This window comes from Schistocerca nitens, chromosome 3 (genome assembly GCF_023898315.1).
Source record: "Schistocerca nitens isolate TAMUIC-IGC-003100 chromosome 3, iqSchNite1.1, whole genome shotgun sequence".
Lineage (NCBI taxonomy): Eukaryota > Metazoa > Arthropoda > Insecta > Orthoptera > Acrididae > Schistocerca > Schistocerca nitens.
Window position 1 is genome coordinate 701,642,256 of NC_064616.1, and position 19,993 is coordinate 701,662,248.

Consider the following 19,993-nt stretch of genomic DNA (forward strand, 5'->3'; position numbering starts at 1 on the left):
TCCCATCTTGAGCAAAAACGTACTCTAGGGGAAAAGTTTTTATGAAAATTTATAGGCACGGGTCACGGCACACGCCTTCCGTAAAATGATTATACGATGCGAATGCATCGGCAAAATGCGTTGGGGTATTTTTAGGGCTGTTATTTTAGAAATTATGTACATTGTGATATATAAGGCTATCTATATTCTGTATAGGGTAAGGTTGTGCAATTTCGATATAGGTAAAATTCCAATTAACGTAAGGTTTCACGCCATTTTTCAGTTTAGTAGTGTTGGTAGCATTTGCTTTGTGTGACGTCACTGTAAACGGTTTCTGCAGCTCCTCCTTTTTTTCTCTGAATACACCAATTGGATCAATAGAGATTTAAATCTTTTCTTGTTGAGAGGTAAGTGAAGTTACTTAGTTTTATGCGCTCTTATAAACTGATTAGTTTTCATCAGCTTGTAGATTCTATGTTAATGAGGCTAAATACTTGTTTTCCTTCCCCGCGTGTTATGGGGCATCTATGGAGAAAGACTGTGGCATGTGGTGCCATCTTTTGCCACAGTTCAGTACTATTTATTCGTGATTTCACTCTCGCCAATAGTACATTTTCGATCAGAAAAAAGGCACAATTTCGACAGCCTAGCATAATTTCGATCAATGGAGTTATTTAGTTTACTCCGTCAAGACTGGTTGCTGTAGACATATTATATACAATTACTATAAATAAGTTTTGTATATTTAAGTATATTTTACTTCGCGAATTTTCAAAGCAAACTCTTATTTTTTCACTTAGATGCCCCGAAAACGACCAGAAAAGAAAATCTGCATTAAATGGAGTCCAACTGCATTACATGAAGCAACAGAGAGTGTAATGGATGGACATTTGAGCCTTCGTGCTGCATTAGAATTATACAATATTCCTTTCAGCACTCTGCATGGTAAAGTACAAATCAAAAAGAAAATGCAAGCTGGATTACCTCCAACTATAGAAAACAGAACTGATCATCCAATACTGTAGTGGAAGATGGTTTCGTCCAGAGAGCTTTACTCCTAGAGTAGGGAGGATTGGCCTTGACACCACTTTAGTTAAGAAGAGCTGCATATCGGTTGTCTGAGAAAGATAATTTGAAATATGCATGGAACTTAGAAAGCAACGTTGTGGGATCTCTTGGTTTAGAGCATTTATTAAGGGATACACTAACCTTAGCCTGCAAAAACCCGGGGGTTATTTACAAACCGGAGCTGAAGGCTTAAAGAGAGCAGAAGTAAGTAAATATTTCCAGAATTTGGAAGTAATCATAAAGGTATATGATTTGTTTGATGAACCAAAGTGTATTTATAATATGGATGAGTCCAGCTTTCGTATTAACAACAGATCCCCAAAATTTGTTAGTCGTAAAGGTAAGCGAGAATTTGTTTCCCTAACAAACGTGGAAAGAGGACAAAATGTGACTGTTGCTACATGGATAACTGCACTTGGAACGTATTTACCACCAATGGTAATTTTCAAATGAGTGAGGAAATGCCCTGAATTTCAAGACGGCCTACCTTTTGGTTCCATTGCAGAGATGAGGAATCGGGGCACATTAATGAAGAACTGTTTATGATCTGGCTTCGACACTTCAAGGAATACAAAACGATAGGTAGTATTACAGTTCTTGTTATTGACAACCACGGCAGCCATACCAGCTTGGATGCTTCTAGTACTGTCGGGAAAATGGGATATAACTTCTGGGATTGCCTCCACACAATACACATGTATTACAGCCACTAGACAGAACTTTCTTCAAGTATCTAAAGGCTCAATATCAAAGAAATGCAACTGAGTGGATTCATTGTAACCCGACTGACAGGATTACAAAACGAAGATTCTGTACAGTTTTCTGCGATGCCTGGAGCAAAGCTGCATCTGTTGGGTGTGCAATCTAGAGGTTCCAAAGTTCAGGAATAACGCCCTTCTGCAAAGATATTGTTCCTGAGGAGAAATTTGCACCTTCAACTTCATTCAAGGCTCCTGCTCATTCAACCTCCACTAATCAACCTACATAAGTTCGACTCGTTTCAGATGAAAACCTGGAAAACCTCCGCAGTAAGAGAAAGTTTTTCAACAGCGAACAAAGGAAAGAAAAACAAATGCAACAAGAACAATAAACATAAATGTAAATCTATGAACAGTGATGAAAGAGGTATTAAAAGCTTCAAATCGCCAACAACCAACGAGAATAACCGTGGATTTTCTTTCTTGAATTATTGTAGTACAAATTCGTTGGCAGAGGGTGACTGGATTTTCTGCCAGAAATGTAGTGTTTGGTACCACGAAGTTTGGGCTGGAGCTCAAGAGAAAAAGGGTTATTTATGTGGAAGATGACAGCGATCAGACTTGTACCAAGAAGTGATCACAATTGTAACTAGTTTTGTACATTTTCGAACAGTTTTACTCAATTTTGTAACCTTTCCTTGTGTTTAAATCAACACTTGTAATGGTTTAATATTTGTGTTATATGTTCATTAAACATCAAAGAACAAGTGCCATAATTCAAATTATTTCTTTCCTCAATGTGTTTTCATTTACAATAGCATTTGTCGGAAATGATCGAAATTGTACCACCTTAACCGATGAATACGGTCCTGCACAAAGGATAATGTACAGGCTAGTCAACGGCATCTGTCTGGTTCTACTGCACTAGTAGCACTCGAGGACCGATTACCAAACTTATCTGAATTCTATATTTGTTAGCGGGGCTGCACATGTTGTGCTCCCACTACATAAAGCTCCGCTATGCCTTTGTCCCTAATTTGTCCTGCGTCTTTTACGCATGGCAACAGAACAGTTTAGGTAATTTAAATGATCTTCCGGTATTTATGGTCACGGTCTCCGTAGCAACCCTTTTCAAATCTACTTATTTGCAGTTTACCAAACCTTAAAATTTTTTCGCTGCAGTTGTACATCATTCCGGTTCTTTTCAGGAACCCACTTGACAATCATTGGGGATTTTCAACGTTTTGATACTCCAGTTACATTTTGCCGATGTATTTGCATCGTGTAATCAGCTTATGGACGGCGTGCACCGTGTCCAGTTTCTTTAAGTTTGCACAAAAACTTTTCCCGTAGAGTACGCTTTTGCAGGACATTCCCTTTTACCGATTTCTGTAATTTTGCATCGTAGATAATCTGAAGATTCCTAACATAGGCGAAATGCGTCACTGAAATCTGAAAATAAAATCCTCCACAATCGAGAGTTAATTTTTATTTCTCAAAATAAATCTTTTAAATCCACACAGTTTCAGTGACTCAGATCTATTGAGGGCAACCGATATTTGAAGTCGCGGGCAGCTGCACAATTTGTTCAGTTTCAGGCACCGTCACAACGTCGGCCTGATACGGAGCGAAGTCCACTTCGGAAAGTGGTCGCAAATCGCAGACCTACCTGGAGGAAGACAGAACTTCCACTGGCGCATCATCGACCGATGATGAAGCTGGATGTATGTCTGGACCCTCCCCGACGGCCATTTCGACCCCCACTACTCCAGACACTGTGGCGTCCCTCTGCGAACCCACTAACAAGTAACTGTTTGGAAAGTGCACCGAAGACGCAGTGGTGATAGGGAAGCGGGGTAATTAAAGGGAGCTACGAATTTAACATAGCCGGCCGCTGTGGCAGAGCGGTTCTAGGCGCTTCAGTCCGGAACCGCGCCGCTGCTACGGTCGCAGGTTCGAATCCTGCCTCGGGCATGGATGTGTGTGATGTCCTTAGGTTAGTTAGGTTTAAGTAGTTCTAAGTCTAGGGGACTGATGACCTCAGATGTTAAGTCCCATAGTGATTAGAGCCATTTGAACCATTTTTTTGAATCTGCCAGTGATCAGTATATCCCTTGGTGAAATGACGTGCAAATCGGAACTACTGTGTGCGTGACTTTGGTGGTGTGCTGCAACCTAAGTGTTTATGCTAATGGTGTGCTTAATAAATGATATCACTAAAAACAGAAGTATTCTCTTCTTTCGAGCAGAAATACGTATTTTTATGTGTGTTTACATCGATACCATATATTTTGGACAAATTTGTACACTTTTATTTTGGATCTGTATGGGTTAAACTTGGTATTTCATATGAATTTCTCTGATTTGATAACACAGAAGGACTCAAAGTTGTGTGTTCTAGTGAATAATTGTCTATTTAACATTGCCTTGAATCGAATTGTAAATCCTTTAATTCATGTTATATGCCCCCACTAATTTGCTCATTTTCCTATTGTTATGCTTTCCTGTTTAGAATCCTCAGTATATCAGGATGTTATGATGAAATACGAATGTGTTTTGTTTATTATTGAGTTTTCAGACTCTTGTGAAGTACTTTAACTTTAAGTCCCATTATAGATAGACTGACGTTTTTAGAGTCTGCTCATTTTCATTAATTCATTAGTGACGTTTTTGATCATCAAAAATGGTTCAAATGGCTCTGAGCACTATGCGACTTAACTGGTTCAAATGGCTCTGAGCACTATGGGACTTAACATCTGAGGTCATCAGTCCCCTAGAACTTAGAACTACTTATACCTAACTAACCTAAACACATCACATACACCCATGCCGGAGGCAAGATTCGAACCTGTGACCGTAGCAGTCACGCGGTTCCTGACTGACGCGCCTAGAACCGCACGGCCACCACGGCCGGTGCGACTTAACTTCTGAGGTTATCAGTCACCTAGAACTTAGAACTAATTCAACCTAACTAACCTAAGGACATCACACACATACATTCCCGAGGCAGGATTCGAACCTGCGACCGTAGCGGTCGCTCGGTTCCAGACTGTAGCGCCTAGAACCGCACAGCCACTCCGACCGGCTTTTTGACCATCGAAGTAATAGTGCAGTACCGCTCAATTATAATGCAGTAATCTGGATTTCGATTTCATTTGCCTTGAGAGATAAAATTATTTATGAAAAATTATAAATTATGCTTTTTAAGTGTCTTACAAATTTTTAATTTATGGTTTTTCATAAATTATTTGATGAGGTTATATTGCTGGATGTAATTTAGGAACGTATGCCAATTTTTAAGGTGCCTGTATGACGAGAAGTCGCAGTGATTTTTGTAACACATGGAGTTCTCTACCCGAACACATGGATGGAACGAATCTCTTTGGCAACCTGACTTAAAGATGTTACATGTCAAGGACGTCACTTTTTCCTTGCCCACCAAGCTGATTATATGGCACTATTGTGTTGGCGGTTATAATGTGGAGACTTATTTTCGGGATGGCGTCTTTTTTTTGTCTATGCACATGGAGTGGGATACCAAGTATCATAAATTTTTGCATTTTCTGCGAGCACTAACAGTTACGCAAGATGCATAAGGTAGTTAATTCATTTCGCTATTTGTTACGAGGAGACTGCATGTATGAGTAGGAAATCATTCTTTTGGTAGCCTTCTCACGGTTTCCGTGTATGATGTGTTGAGAGATTCATTATATTAGAAGTTAAATGGTTTGCACCAAGAGATTTGTTTCTTCTTAATTTACTCCAAGAAATACAAGAAACAGATTTTTACTTCTGTACTTATGATGAAGTTATTGTTAATGACAATGTTTAGCGGTCCGCAGCTCGTGGTCGTGCGGTAGCGTTCTCGCTTCCCGCGCCCGGGTTCCCGGGTTCGATTCCCGGCGGGGTCAGGGATTTTCTCTGCCTTGTGATGACTGGGTGTTGTGTGGTGTTTTTAGGTTAGTTAGGTTTAAGTAGTTCTAAGTTCTAGGGGACTGATGACCATAGATGTTAAGTCCCATAGTGCTCACAGCCATTTGAACCATTTGACAATGTTTAGCAGAGCCGCGTACTTTTATTCAAATGCTAATTCATTTACCTCTCCACGATATCTTCGTTAAAATGTGCGAACTATAGTGAAATAGGTTTTAGATTTACTTGATACCTAACTTACATATTTTCTTTCAATTATTGAAAACATACTTCACGTAGCCTATCTGACGTGCATTGCACAGTCTTGTGATTAGCATCTTAAATCTTAATACACACATTGCACTCGGCGTGATTTATTTAATAGGCATTGCTCAGTAACGCACTGCAAGAAGCAACGTGATTTCCTTCGGGTCAGCATTCAGCAAAGTGACTGATTTCACGTACTACTGCACAGCAGAGCAGACGTAGCGTAGCGCAGGTCGTTACACCGTTAGCGCCATGATAATACGTTGTTTGGTGTGTTTTCGGAACAGAGAACAGTTATTTAGCCCAGTAAAATTTTCAACATAGCATCAGTAACTACATATAATTGTGCCATACGTGGTTAACAATGTGAAGTCTTGAGTATTGAAGGAAAAGCGGTGAGCAATGTGTTTCACAGATAGTTATCTCTCGTGTTCAGATTACTAATTGTTAAATTGAGATTGCAAATTACCATCTTGAATTTACTGTAATCGAGTTGAACAGAACAGAAAAACAGATACGAAGTTGTGCAGTGTTAATTTCAGTATACGAATTTCTTGTGTTACTGCAGCATAGTAACAATAATTAGTACGAGGGCGTGCTGTAAAATATTGTCTCCGCTTTTTTATGTGAAAAGTGTTAAATATTTTTAAATAAAACAACTCTATTAACATTCTCATGTCTACGTATTTGCAGCTCACTGCCGCTAGAGGGCTCCACATTATAGCGTCTAACATGGCGGCAGTAACTTCGGTTCGTCAGAAACAGCGTGCATTAGTCGAGTTTCGATTTAGAAGAATTCATCCAGACATGGAGCACCCTCTCCTTCAGTATGACAATGCCAGACCATACAGGGACGCAGTGACGTCTCTAACAATCCGACGTCATGGGTTCACCATTATCGATCATTCTCCATACAGTCCCGACTTGGCCCCATCCGATTTTCATCTGCTTCCAATGCTCAAAGAACACCTTCGAGAAGTTCACTTTTATAGTGATGAGGCGGTGCAAGCAGAGGTGAGGTTGTGGCTCTGTCAACAAACATTCTACAGTGACGGTATAAACAAACTGGTCCCTCGATGGGAGACATGTGTTCATCACCAGGATGACTATGTTGAGAAATAAATATGTAGACATGAAAAATAAAGATGTACAATGTTAATAACGTTTATTTCTTCTGAAATGCTTTAAGAGTTTTCATATAAGGACATTCGGGGCATTAATTTTCAGCATGGCGTCGTAACTATTGACCTTGGGATTGTAAGAAGTTTAACCCTGTCTCACGAGAAAAAGTGGAGTTGGCAATTCTTATTGATACAGATTTTTCATGTTTAGTGACACAGAGAATTAACTGGGGTCCAGTTATAATGTTCCCAAATAGATCCGCGGAGCAGTACATCTTGTAATTTGTATCACTCTCTCCGTCCATCACCACAGTGCGTGCATTCGGGTCGTGACCGCAAGTCTGATTCTATACGCTACGGAAGCTCCGATGCACGGACGAAGGAATCGTTCAATCTCCCTAGACAAGCTGATAACAGCCCAAAATAGCCACGTCAGTACCGAGCAATTTTTTCAGGACATCCATCAATATCGAAACAACTAACAGCACTGTGTCATGGTTATAAAAAAACAGTCACCTTCTTGGTCTATACTGGCGGAAAACCACCTACGTCCTTGTCTGCCCGAGTACCTGCAAATCCAGGAGACTTGTAACGATATACAAACATAGCCTCGATCAATAAACTATGGTATAAGTTGTATTCAGCACAAAAAAGAAACTGTACTCAGTATATATTTGAGGGACAAAGTGTTGAGTGGAAACAGAGAATTCAAGACTTGGTGTAAAAAGTGAAGATATGTCCAGTGCGAAATGTGTGTGAAATAAAGGGCCATCATTCAGAGAGTTATAAGTTTAATAGCAGTGTAGAATACAGGGGCCAATTTTTCAAAGGGGAGAAAAGTGTAAGACCGCTAGCAGGCCTTGTATGAGACCACCTGATGATCCCGTAGCTGTCACAGAATGCTATAAGCAGCTGTTTCAGCATTACGCCTTCCATCATGCCCCAGCACGATGGTACAACCACCTTTCGGCAACCAGCGGTGTTACCGAAATCCATGACGCCACTATATCGTTATGATAGGGTGACAATGTGACGCCTGAGGCATTTACATGACAACAGGTTGTGTCAGAGCGCGCATAAATAGCGCCCGCCCAGCCAGCAACGGGCATCATGAGAGCGAACGATGTGGAGCGGGCCACTACAGGGGATGGGCAAAAATATGGAAACACCTCAAGCAATGAATGCTTGAACACAAATGCGGATCCTAGCCAAACCTGCAGGTTGCGCTGCTGTATTTGACCACGAACGACACATTACCAGTGTGCTCAGTAAGCTGCAAGTGTCAGTAGTGGTCAGACAATTGTTCTGTGTAGTTGTGAGTGCATTATGTCGGACAGAAGTGAGTTGGAACATGGGAAAATTGTAGGCACTCTTATGGTGGGTGCTTCCGTAACCAAGGTAACCGAAGTGTTTGGTGTTTCAGCCGGCCGGTGTGACCGAGCGGTTCTTGGCGCTTCAGTCTGGAACCGCGCGACCGCTACGGTCGCAGGTTCGAATCCTGCCTCGGGCATGGATGTGTGTGATGTCCTTAGGTTAGTTAGGTTTAAGTAGTTCTAAGTTCTAGGGGACTGATGACCTCAGATGTTAAGTCCCATAGTGCTCAGAGCCATTTTGTTTGGTGTTTCATGAGGCATTGTATCGAAGATTTATTCGGCATACAGGGAAAGTGGAAAAACATAATCCGTTAAGTCACAACTTCGAGGAAAGTGTGCCTTGAGTGATCGTGGTAGACGGTCATAGAAGAATATTGTGACGAATAATCGAAGGACGCCAGCTGGAAGAGGCACTGGAAAAGCGAATGTCGCACTCACGAACCCTGTCAGCACCAGAAAAAAACGAAAGGAACTTCGTAAGCAGAGAATTGCAGCGCTAGCTGGAATTCCAAAATCCACTCATCAGTGATGCAAATGCCCAGAACAGGAAAACGTTGTGCCGAAGCCATAAAACATGGAATATGGAGAAAAGGAAGAAAGTTATTTGGACGGAAAAGTCTTGTTGCACACTATTTACAGCTTCTGGCTGTGTTTACGTCCCAAGAATGAAATATGACTGTGATCTGATGATGGTTTGGGTAGCCATATCATGGTATTGAATAGGCACCATAGTTACTATGAAAGGACGCATTACTGCCATGAATTATGTGATCATTTTGGCTGATAAGGTCCATCCCATTGTTCCATGTTGGCTCCCCAGTGGTGATGCTGTGTTGGGAGATGGCAAGTCCTCTTTTCACACAGCTCGCATCGTTCAGGGCTGGTTTTGTAAGCATGAGGATGAATAGTTGCATATGCCCTGGCCACCACAGTCGCCAGATCTCAACATTATTGAGCCTTTGTGATCTACTTTGGAGAAAAGATTACGTGATCGCTATCCACCTCCATCATCGTTACCGAAATTGCCGCTATTTAGCAGGATCCCTTTGAAAACCATACAGGACCTGTATTTATCTGTTCCAAAACGACTGGAAGCTGTTTTGCGTGTCAACTGCTTTTCTACACCATATTAAACAAGTAAATGTGTTTTTGATATTTTCAGATATTTGTCCACCCCCTGTACCTTTAATCTGTATATTGAGCATGCAGAAAATGAAACAAAAGAAAAATTCGGAGTAGGAATTAAAATCCATGGAGAAGAAATAAAAACTTGGAGGTTCGCCGATGACATTGTAATTCTGTCAGAGACAGCAAAGGACCTGGAAGTGCAGCTGAACGGAATGGACAGTGTCTTGAAAGGAGGATATAAGATGAACATCAACAAAAGCAAAACGAGGAGAATGGAATGTAGTCGAATTAAATCGGGTGATGCTGCGGGAATTAGATTAGGAAATGAGACGCTTAAAGTAGTAAATGAGTTTTGCTATTTGGGGAGCAAAATCACTGATGATAGTCGAGGTAGAGAGGATATGAAACGTAGACTGGCAGTGGCAAGGAAAGCGTTTCTGAAGAAGAGAAATTTTTTAACATATAGTACCGATTTAAGTGCCACGGAGTTGTTTCTCAAAGTATTTGTATGGAATGTAGCCATGTATGGAAGTGAAACATGGACGATAAATAGTTTAGACAAGAAGAGAATAGAAGCTTTCGAAATGTGGTGCTACAGAAGAATGCTGAAGATTAGATGGGTAGATCACATAACTAATGAGGAGGTATTGAACAGAATTGGAGGAAAGAGAAATTTGTGGCACAACTTGACTAGAAGAAGGGATCGGTTGGTAGGACATATTCTGAGGCATCAAGCGATCAGTAATTTAGTATCGGAGGGCGGCGCGGAGGGTAAAAATCGTATAGGGAGACCAAGAGATGAATACACTGAATAGATATAGGAGGATGTAGGTTGCAGTAGGTACTGGGAGATGAAGAAGCTTGCACAGGATAGAGTAGCATGGAGAGCTGCATCAAACCAGTCTCTGGACTGAAGACCACAACAAAAACCCTGTACCTTGTGGTCTGGAGAAGCATTTTCACTCGAGCTCTGTCTGCTTGTGCAGACATTGTTAGTCAATGGCTCAACGGTAATGATTGCCCTAAGGTCCTGCATCAAGCACCGACTGGCCGGAGTGTGGAACTAGGACCACACTTGCCACTGCCTACTGCTGGACGCCGTCACCCAGACTTCGGGGACGGAGTCTGCTCATTCGCTGAAAGTCTCTGCCGGACAGGATGTCGGCATCACCTATTCGCCGTTTGGGCGAGAAGCACTGCTGTATCACCAGCACTGACTCACTGTCGGCTGCCGAGCTGTCTCCCAGCAAGTATGCTCCACTCAGGGCCACGCTGTGCTGTTTGCGGCCGTGGCCGTGATTCTGACTGTGTTCGGTCGCTAAGGACTGTGGGTCTGATGTGAAGCCCATGCGTTGGTCGTGGATCTGGAGCATGTCGGTACCTTGTACAAGATGAATAAATGATCACTGCTATTTTATCCTGCTGTACACTAATGAATGCACAACCGTCATCCTGACAAGTCTACACCTGCTACCCCACCCTGCAACGGGGTCGACACTACATAACACTGCCGACATCGTTACAGCCACTTTTTACATGATAAAAGACGTCCCGCGCATGACAGGCCAACGACTCAATTAAGCTGCATTGTGCGCAATGCGGAGTTGTGGCTGGAGAGGGTTCTGTGATGTTTTGGGAGTGTTTTTCGTTCCTTGCCTTGAGACTACCCATTTAGGTTATCGTGAATTTGAAGGAGGATGCTAGCTCCAACTTTCTCGATGCCGAAGTGTTGTGCCTTCTTCTTCTTCTTCATGATGAATCTGCTGAAGACATTTCCATCTTCGTAGATAATAGCGCCTGTTTTCACATTGGTGCACCCATACTTTACTGGTTTCACAAACACTCAAGTGCCTTAACGCTCTTGACCGACCAGCTAAGTCACGCGATCTTAATCCCATAGAAAATTACTTGAACTATTTGGAACAGCGGATGAAACACAGTCATCAATATTGCTGCAATCTGACGTTGTCTACCCTTCAATGAGTAAACGAGTAACTTCAGATGAGTATGACGGAAGGACTCTCTTCCTGGTGGAATTGAGCTCATTGTCAAGACTAGACTTGGTGTCTTAAGGTATTCATCTACATCTACTACATACTGCGCTAGCCACCTAATGGTGTGTGGTGAGGGGGGGGGGGGACTCTTGGTACCTCTATCTGATCCGTCCAACCCTTTTCCACTCGCCAATAGTGCGTCGGAGGAATGATTGTCGGTAAGCCTCTGTATTGACTCTAAGTTCTCGAATTTTCTCCTCTTGGTCAAAACGCGAGATGTATGTGGGGGGGGGGGGGGGGGGAATTAATATGTTGTCCTACTCCTCCTGAGAAGTGCTGTTCCGGTATTTCAATAGTAAATCTCTCCGTGATGCATAACGCCTCTCTTGTAAAGTCTGCCAGTGGAGTTTGTTTAGCATCTCCGTAACGCTCTCTCGCCAGCTAAACGATCACGTGACGAAACGCGCCGCTCTTCCTTGTATTTTCTCTATGTCCTCTATCAGTGCTACGTGATAGGGATCCCGGGTAGATGAACAATACTCAAGAATCGGGCGAACAACCACCTTATAAGACACTTCTTTCGTGGATGAGTTACATTTCCTTAAGATTCTTTCGATGAATCTGAGTCTGGTGTTTGCTTTTCCCACTATCTGTTTTGTTGTGTGTGAAATCTTATATGGGACTTAACTGCTAAGGTCATCAGTCCCTAAGCTTACACACTACTTAACCTAAAGTATCCTAAGGACAAACACACACACCCATTCCCGAGGGAGGACTCGAACCTCCGCCGGGACCAGCCGCACAGTCCATGACTGCAGCGCCTATGACCGCTCGGCTAATCCCTCGCAGCTATCTGTTTTATATGGTCATTCCACTTATGGTCGCTCTGGATAGGTATGTCTAGATATTTTACGGCAGACGCTGTCTCCAGCTGTTTTTCATCAATAGTGTAACTGTACAGTAGTGGATTTCTTTTCCTATGAATGCGCAGTATGTTACATTTATTTACGTTCAGGGTCAACTGCCAGAGCTTGCACCATTCATCAGTTCTCTGCACGTCGTTTTGCAAAATTGATTCAAATGGCTCTGAGCATTATGGGACTTAACTTCTGAGGTCATCAGTCCCCTAGAACTTAGAACTACTTAAACCTAACTAACCTAAGGATACCACACACATTCATGCCCGAGGCAGGATTCGAACCTGCGACCGTAGCGGTCGCGCGGTTCCAGACTGTAGCACCTAGAACCGCTCGGCCACCCCGGCTGCGTCGTTTTGCAAATTCTTACTACCTTCTGGCGTTGCTACTTTGGTACAAACAACTGCATCATCTGCGAATAGCCTTAAAGAGCATCCGACGCTTTCTACTAGATCATTTATATATATTGTAAACAACAACGGTCCCATCACACTTCCCTGTGGCGCTCCGGAAATTACCTTTACAATTGTCGATTTAGTAAGAGCAACGTGTTGATTTTTGTCTGCAAGAAAGTCTTGAATATAATCGCAGGTCTGCTCCGATATTCCGTAAGCTTGTATTTTGTTTCATTAAACGGCAATGCGGGACGGTATCAAATGCCTCGCTGAAATCAAGAAACACGGCATCAACCTGAGCGCCGTTGTCCACTGCGCTGTGGATCTCATGGAGGAACAGAGCGAGCTTAGTTTCGCAGGACCTCTGTTGGCGGAATCCATGTTAATTTTTATAGAGGAGCTCTTCATTTTCCAAGAACGTCATAATTCTTGAGCATAAAACAAGTTCCATAATTCTACAACAGATTGACGTCAACGATATATGTGTACAATTGTGTGGATCTGTCTTACTGCCTTTCTTAGAAACGGGAATGACCTGCGCTTTTTCCCAGTCGTTAGGTAACTTTCGTTGCTCAAGCAATCTACGACAAATTACTGCTAGAAGGGGAGCAAGTTCTTCCGCGTAATCTTTATAGTATATTATGGGTATCTCATCTGGTCTTGACGCCTTCCCACTACTAAGTGATTGTAGCTGCTTTTCAGTTCCGCGATCGGTTATCCCAAGATCAGCTATTTCGACGTTCGTACGATGATTGAATGGAGGGGCAGCGTTACGATCTTCCACGGTGAAACAACTCGGGAAGACCGAATTCAGTATTTCGACCTTCTCTCTGTTATCCACCGTTTCGGTGTCGGTGTGGTCGCTGAGAGAATGAATAGATGATTTTGACCCACTTACTGATTTTACATACGACCAAAATCTCTTAGGTTTTTTATTCAGGTCGGTTGACAACGTCTTACTTTCAAAATCAATGAACGCTTCTCTTATTGCTCCCCTTAAGCTCGTTTTCGCTTCGTTCAGCTTTTGTTTGTCAGCTGGATTTTTACTTCTCTTGAATCTGAGATGAAGTGCTCTTTGTTTGCGTAGCGCTTTTCTAACACGGCTATTAAACCATGGAGGATCTTTCCCATCCCTTAAAACCTTACTCGGAACATATTTGTCTAGGGCATATTGAACGACGCCTTTGAATTCTTTCCATTTGTTCTCCACATCTTCGTCCTCATCATCGAATATTTGATGCTGACTGCTGAGGTATTCTGAAATCTGTGTCCTGTCACCCTTGCTGAACAAATATATCTTCCTACCTTTCTTAACATTCCTTGTAGGACCCGTCGTCATAGATGCTGTCACAGCCTTATGATCACTGATACCTTCCTCTACGTTAAGTGATTCGATAAGCTTAGGTCTGTTTGTTGCCAGGAGGTCTAACACGTTACCCTCACGAGTTGGTTCTCTATCTGCTGAAGGTAATTTTCGGACAAGACATCCAGAACAATACCACACGATTCTGGCAGTTTGAGTCACCTCATATTACAACGGCATGATCAGGAAAATTACTAATGATATTCTGAAAGTTCTGTTTGAAGCCCTCTACAATTACAGATCCTGACCCAGGTGGTCTATAAAATCATCCAATCACCATTTTTGACCATTCTTTGATAGTCAGTTTCACCCAGATCAATTCACATTCGGAATCCGTGAGAATCTCGCTGGATTTTATCGAATGTTTTACTGCAATAAACACGCCGCCACCATTGGAGACTAACCTATCCTTACGATAAACATTCCAATCTGAACTTAGTGTTTCGTTGTCGTTGACTTCTGGTTCAACAAGGTATTAGCGCGAAGTATTGCATGGATGACAAATTTTTTGATCGTTGTGATTCTTACATCACTAGTCTCGTTGTTAGATGTCCGGCGTAGTACCAGAACATCTATGTAGTAAACTGCTCGTGTACTGACACTGAGTAGATCGATCTTGATCATACTTGTCATAGCGCAAGGACGTAGGTCACGGCGAGGAAACAGTCGCTCACTGCTGCTCAACAATAAATAGTCCCCTTAGCAACACGATCAGTCCCGTTTCTAGCGTGTAGTAGCAGTATGTTCTGGCTGCACACAACTGGTTCTCGATAATGCCAAACAGATTTTCACACTGAAACAGGGTAATCATGACCTCATTTAGCATATTTGCTGGCCGTTTAAATTTACGTAAGACATATTCCGATTCTTATGGCAAATCAAACTATTATATGTTAACTGTGGTGTGGAGGATGTTGAGTGTTAATCTAATTTGTACTATTTGCTAGTCGTGTTCTATATATGTGTGACCATGGACTATTTCCTCAAGCTGCACGAATCTATAAAACTATACAGGGTGGTCAGACACAATCTGAAAAGCTTGTAAAGCGGGTAGATTGTGCTGAAAAATAATTGCTAGGAAAATTCCATACATTGCCCCGATTCCGTTCTAATTAGCACTGAAGTTAGCCAGTCAGGTCTTTGCGACAGCAAATTTACGCGGGTGTTCAGGTCCTGACAACAATAATTTTCGTAGTTATTCTGTTAATTTGATATAGCCCAAGTGTCCCACTCTAACCACTCAACTACTTCACACGCAACTGCTCAGTTTTGCAATGCGTTACGGGTAATTCTAATGGCCGAGCGGTTCTAGGCGCTTCAGTCTGGAACTGCGCGACCGCTACTGACGCAGATTCGAATCCTGCCTCGGGCAAGGATGTGTGTGATGTCCTTAGGTTAGTTGGGTTTAAGTAGTTCTAAGTGTAAGGGACTGATGACAGATGTTAAGTCCCATAGTGCTCAGAGCCATTTGAACCATTTTTTTTTTTTTTTTTTTTGGTAATTCCAAAGCATTATTAGGTGTTTCAGCAGAACGCACATGTGCACAAGTCCTGCTCGGAGCGTCGAAATCAAAGCGTCCGAGGTTCAAAAACAGTAATACCTTGAGGTTTCCTTGTCGGAGCTGCTATCATACGATACTTGCTTAATCTCCCCCCCCCCCCCCCCCCCACCACCACCACCACCCATTTTAGCATTAACGGCCAACAGAGTTCCCTGCTTGGGTGTGATTCTTGAGCTTGTACTAAGTCACAATTTCCTAATATTGCAAAAGTATTTGATTGAGCACCCCTGCCAAAGTCCAAGCCTTATCACCAAGAAACTAGCACCAAACCGTTCAAAACTACGATTGGGGAGTTGAAGAAACAGTTTCATACATTTCAAGTATTAAATGTTAGAACGAACTCAGCGAGACATGCACCACTATAATGTTACTGTATTTTAAGGCAGTTACCTAATTCGACAATAATTTGTTAGTTTATTTCAGTTATCTTGATACACTCACATATTGAGCCTAATGCAAGGCATGAATCAGTTTCTTACACACTCAACTAGGAGAAAGTTGAGGACAATAACCCTTGATTATGAGACTTTACTATATTTTGTCTGCCTAACAGGTAGAACCCGAACTTTTAGGAGATTCTAAAACAGGCCTCGCCCAACGGCTCTTCACGGGCGCAAGCGCTCCGGCTGAACTCCTGCCTAGCACTTGGAGGGCAGCGCGAGTGGGGATGAAGAGTGAAGTGGAACAGGAAGAGGTTGCGGCTGGACGCCGCTAGAGCGAGGCTCTTGGCTTGTCATTGTTTGCTAACAATACCAACTATTGTATTAATGCGTGGCGTCTTTTCTTTCGGACATTTTCTGATGCAGCTGATGTCAACTGAACTGATACTTGCGCTGTGTATAGCTCAGATCGATAACCCTGTGTGTCCGAAAGAACAGACACCAGGCGGCATCTGGAGCTGTGATACATATGACGTAAGCTGAAGCTGGAGGGGAAGAAAGGAAAAGAAATGGAAGGAACTGTTGATATTAGATGCATCGGAAATTTATGCTGAACCAGCGGCGACGAGTGAAAATATGTGACAGACTGGGATTCGAACTCGACTGTCTGACCACGCCTCCTGGCTGACCCCCACTCCCACCTAGCAACACCTATCTGCAGTCTCCGTCCATGTTCTTCATCTCACTACTCTAAGATTCCCGCAGGAAGCTGAACGTAATTGTGCATCCACCCTGAAGGTTGTGGATTCACTGCTCATAGAGGCGAATGAGTTATAAGAATGCGTGGCCTCTGTTATTTTGGCTGGGAGGCGTGCTAAGATAGTCCACGCAACTGTGATAAACACTGTCTCTGTGTGTCGCAGTGGTTAACGTAACTACCTAGACAGCAGGAGATACCGCGTGTAGTGCTTTTAAATACTGTTGTGGAGAGTAGGCATACAGTAAAGGCTGCCCTTCTCACAAACTGCAATGACATAACGTTTCTTTTATTGTTGTCGTTCAGGGTAGGCGAAATGCTACGCAGGCAGCGGAACTGTACAGAGAGCGATATACTGTCGAGGACCCACCTTCCTGACGGATGTTTCCTCGTCTTGTTGCGACACTTCAGGAAATGGGAAATTTGAAACCACGAAAACGCAGTCGTCGTAGCACTCGCACAGACGAAGCTGCCGAAGTTACTGTTCTCGCTTCCGTTGCTATGAATCCACATGTGAGCACACGACACCTTGAACACGAGATTGGCATTCCTAAAACCAGTGTACATCGTATTCTTACATGTCACCGTTCCATCCTTACCATGTACACCAACATCAAGATTTGCATGGGAATGATTTCCAGATCAGCAGCAAATCCTCGCCGAACTTCTTCTCCAATGTTCTATTTATCGATGAATGTTCCTTCCCAAACAAAGGACAGGTAAATACAAGGAACATACATTATCGGTCCAGCGACAACCCACGATGGCTTAGACAGGTGGAACATCAATGGAGAGTTAACGTCCGGTGTGAGATGCTTGGTACTACAATAATTGGCCCTTATTTCATCAATGGTAGTCTAAACGGCACAGTATATGCCAACTTCCTCAGACTAATTCTTCCTCCTCTTATGGATGAAGTGTTGCTAAGAACCAGAATGCTTGTGTGGTATCAACACAATGGATGTCCAGCACATACTGCCTTGAATGAACGTCGTGTTCTGAACCGAAGCTATCCTCCCAGATGGATTGGTCGAGGCTAGACATATTGGCCTGCTAGGTCTCCTGATTTAAATCTTCTGGGCTTTTTTCTTTGGGGATGCATTAAAGACGTTGTCTATCGCGATATTCCAACAACTCCAGAGGACATGCAGGAACGTATCGTTCTTGCTTGTAATTATCTTCAGCAGGCAACACTGGAAGCAGTAAATAATTCTTTCATTCAACGAGTGCACCAGTGTATCTGTGTCCAGGGTCACCACTTTAAGCACCTTTGAATGTTCTACTCCTGGGCAATGGTACAGGAGAGTTGGAGTCAATTTTGTGTTATGTTTTTACTTTGTTTTCATTTGTTTTCTGACAACTTCAGCAAGTGGACGAGTTTGTGATCCCGGGCTCAAAGTCAATGCTGTGTTACGTAATTAATAACGTTGTGTTTCAGTGACTGGTACACTGTGATACATTTTTGAATAGGTCTTTAGGAGAGGAAACGAATTACCAAATAAAAAAATATAGGATGCCATTTAAAAAAGGCGTACCGCTGTTCGTATCTTTGTAAAATAACAAAGCTAAAACGAAGGCAGTCATTCTGATTGAAATCCCCACGACAGCTAAAGAACGTTTGCTTGAAACATTTTGTAATTTACATCTGGACAAATAGTTATTTAGGGTGGTCAGGATAAATGGGACACCCTGTACAGTTTAAGAAGCCTAGTGGCAAAATATGGATGAACATCACCTAACATGGGTAATTCAAACGGGACGGCATAGAGGAAGCCCCACTAGAGATTTTTTTTTTTTAAATTCCGGACCAAAATTTGATACAGCATCGTTGTTCATGACCAGAGAGGCGGCTGGCTGAAAGATTACTCCTTAAATGGTTATTGCAGCTATTGAGAACGTATGTACGATTTAAACCTCAGATGTTAAGTCCCACAGTGCTCAGAGCCAAACCTAACTAACCTAAGGACAGCACACACATCCATGCCCGAGGCAGGATTCGAACCTGTGACCGTAGCAGTCGCGCGGCTCCAAACTGAAGCGCCTAGAACCGCTCGGCCTCATTGGCCGACGGATCCATCCTCAGCGATGAATGTTTTGCACTAAGTGACACTCGCTCTCGTGGCATCATGTCTAACTAAACTATCATTAAATTTATGTCTGCGATTTTCGTGTACGCATGTAATATTTTGTAAATGGTTTAATATGTAGAACTGAGTTTTTCAGCAATTGATAGTGCGGCAATTGTCCAGATTTTAGTTGTACGACCAATCCTCATAACTGTTATATCTACAGAGACACTGAAATAAATATGTTTATCTAAATGGAACAGCGTATTTTGTTGGATACTATTAGAGAGCCCTTGAAAATATGAGTACAGTGATACAACGCTGTTGAATGTTTGTAGTAAAACTTTTCTTAAACGTAGCTGGGAAATGTAAATGTGAGTGGCAAAGCATCGCAACGAGCCCCGTTTCGCCTTGTTTACATGGCCAACAAAGATAAAAGTGCGTCGTGACGCCAGCCTTGCCTCTCACATGCAGCGTATTTTCCGCTATTTTTGCGAACCTTATAACAGCAAATATTGACAAGCTCTGTGTCACTATACACTTTTTTTTCAAAGAGTGTTCAATCGCTATGAAAAAGCTTCACCGTTCCATTAAAAAGGAACTGAACCGCTTCAGTATCTAGGCAGAAACAAAATAATCACGAGTAGTGACCGCACGAAAGAATATTCGACTTTTTGCGCATCGTTATAGGCGAAGCGTATTTCGATGTCGACCATCTACGAAATATTATGAGTGTTTACGTCACGTGGGGAATCTTTTATACAGCTATCAATGATATTTAGATAAACTTTTTTTGCTTTTTATATGGGTGTCAATACTTATTAGAAACAAATGTAAAAAGGAAAATTCATAGAAATGAAAGTTTCGGTATTTGGTCCACAAGACGTAACAACCAGAGAAATGCATATTATTTCATCGGTAATATGAAATAATTAGGAACATATGGGCATTAAAGAGTCATAAGAATGAATACAGCCGGCCGAAGTGGACGTGCGGTTAAAGGCGCTGCAGTCT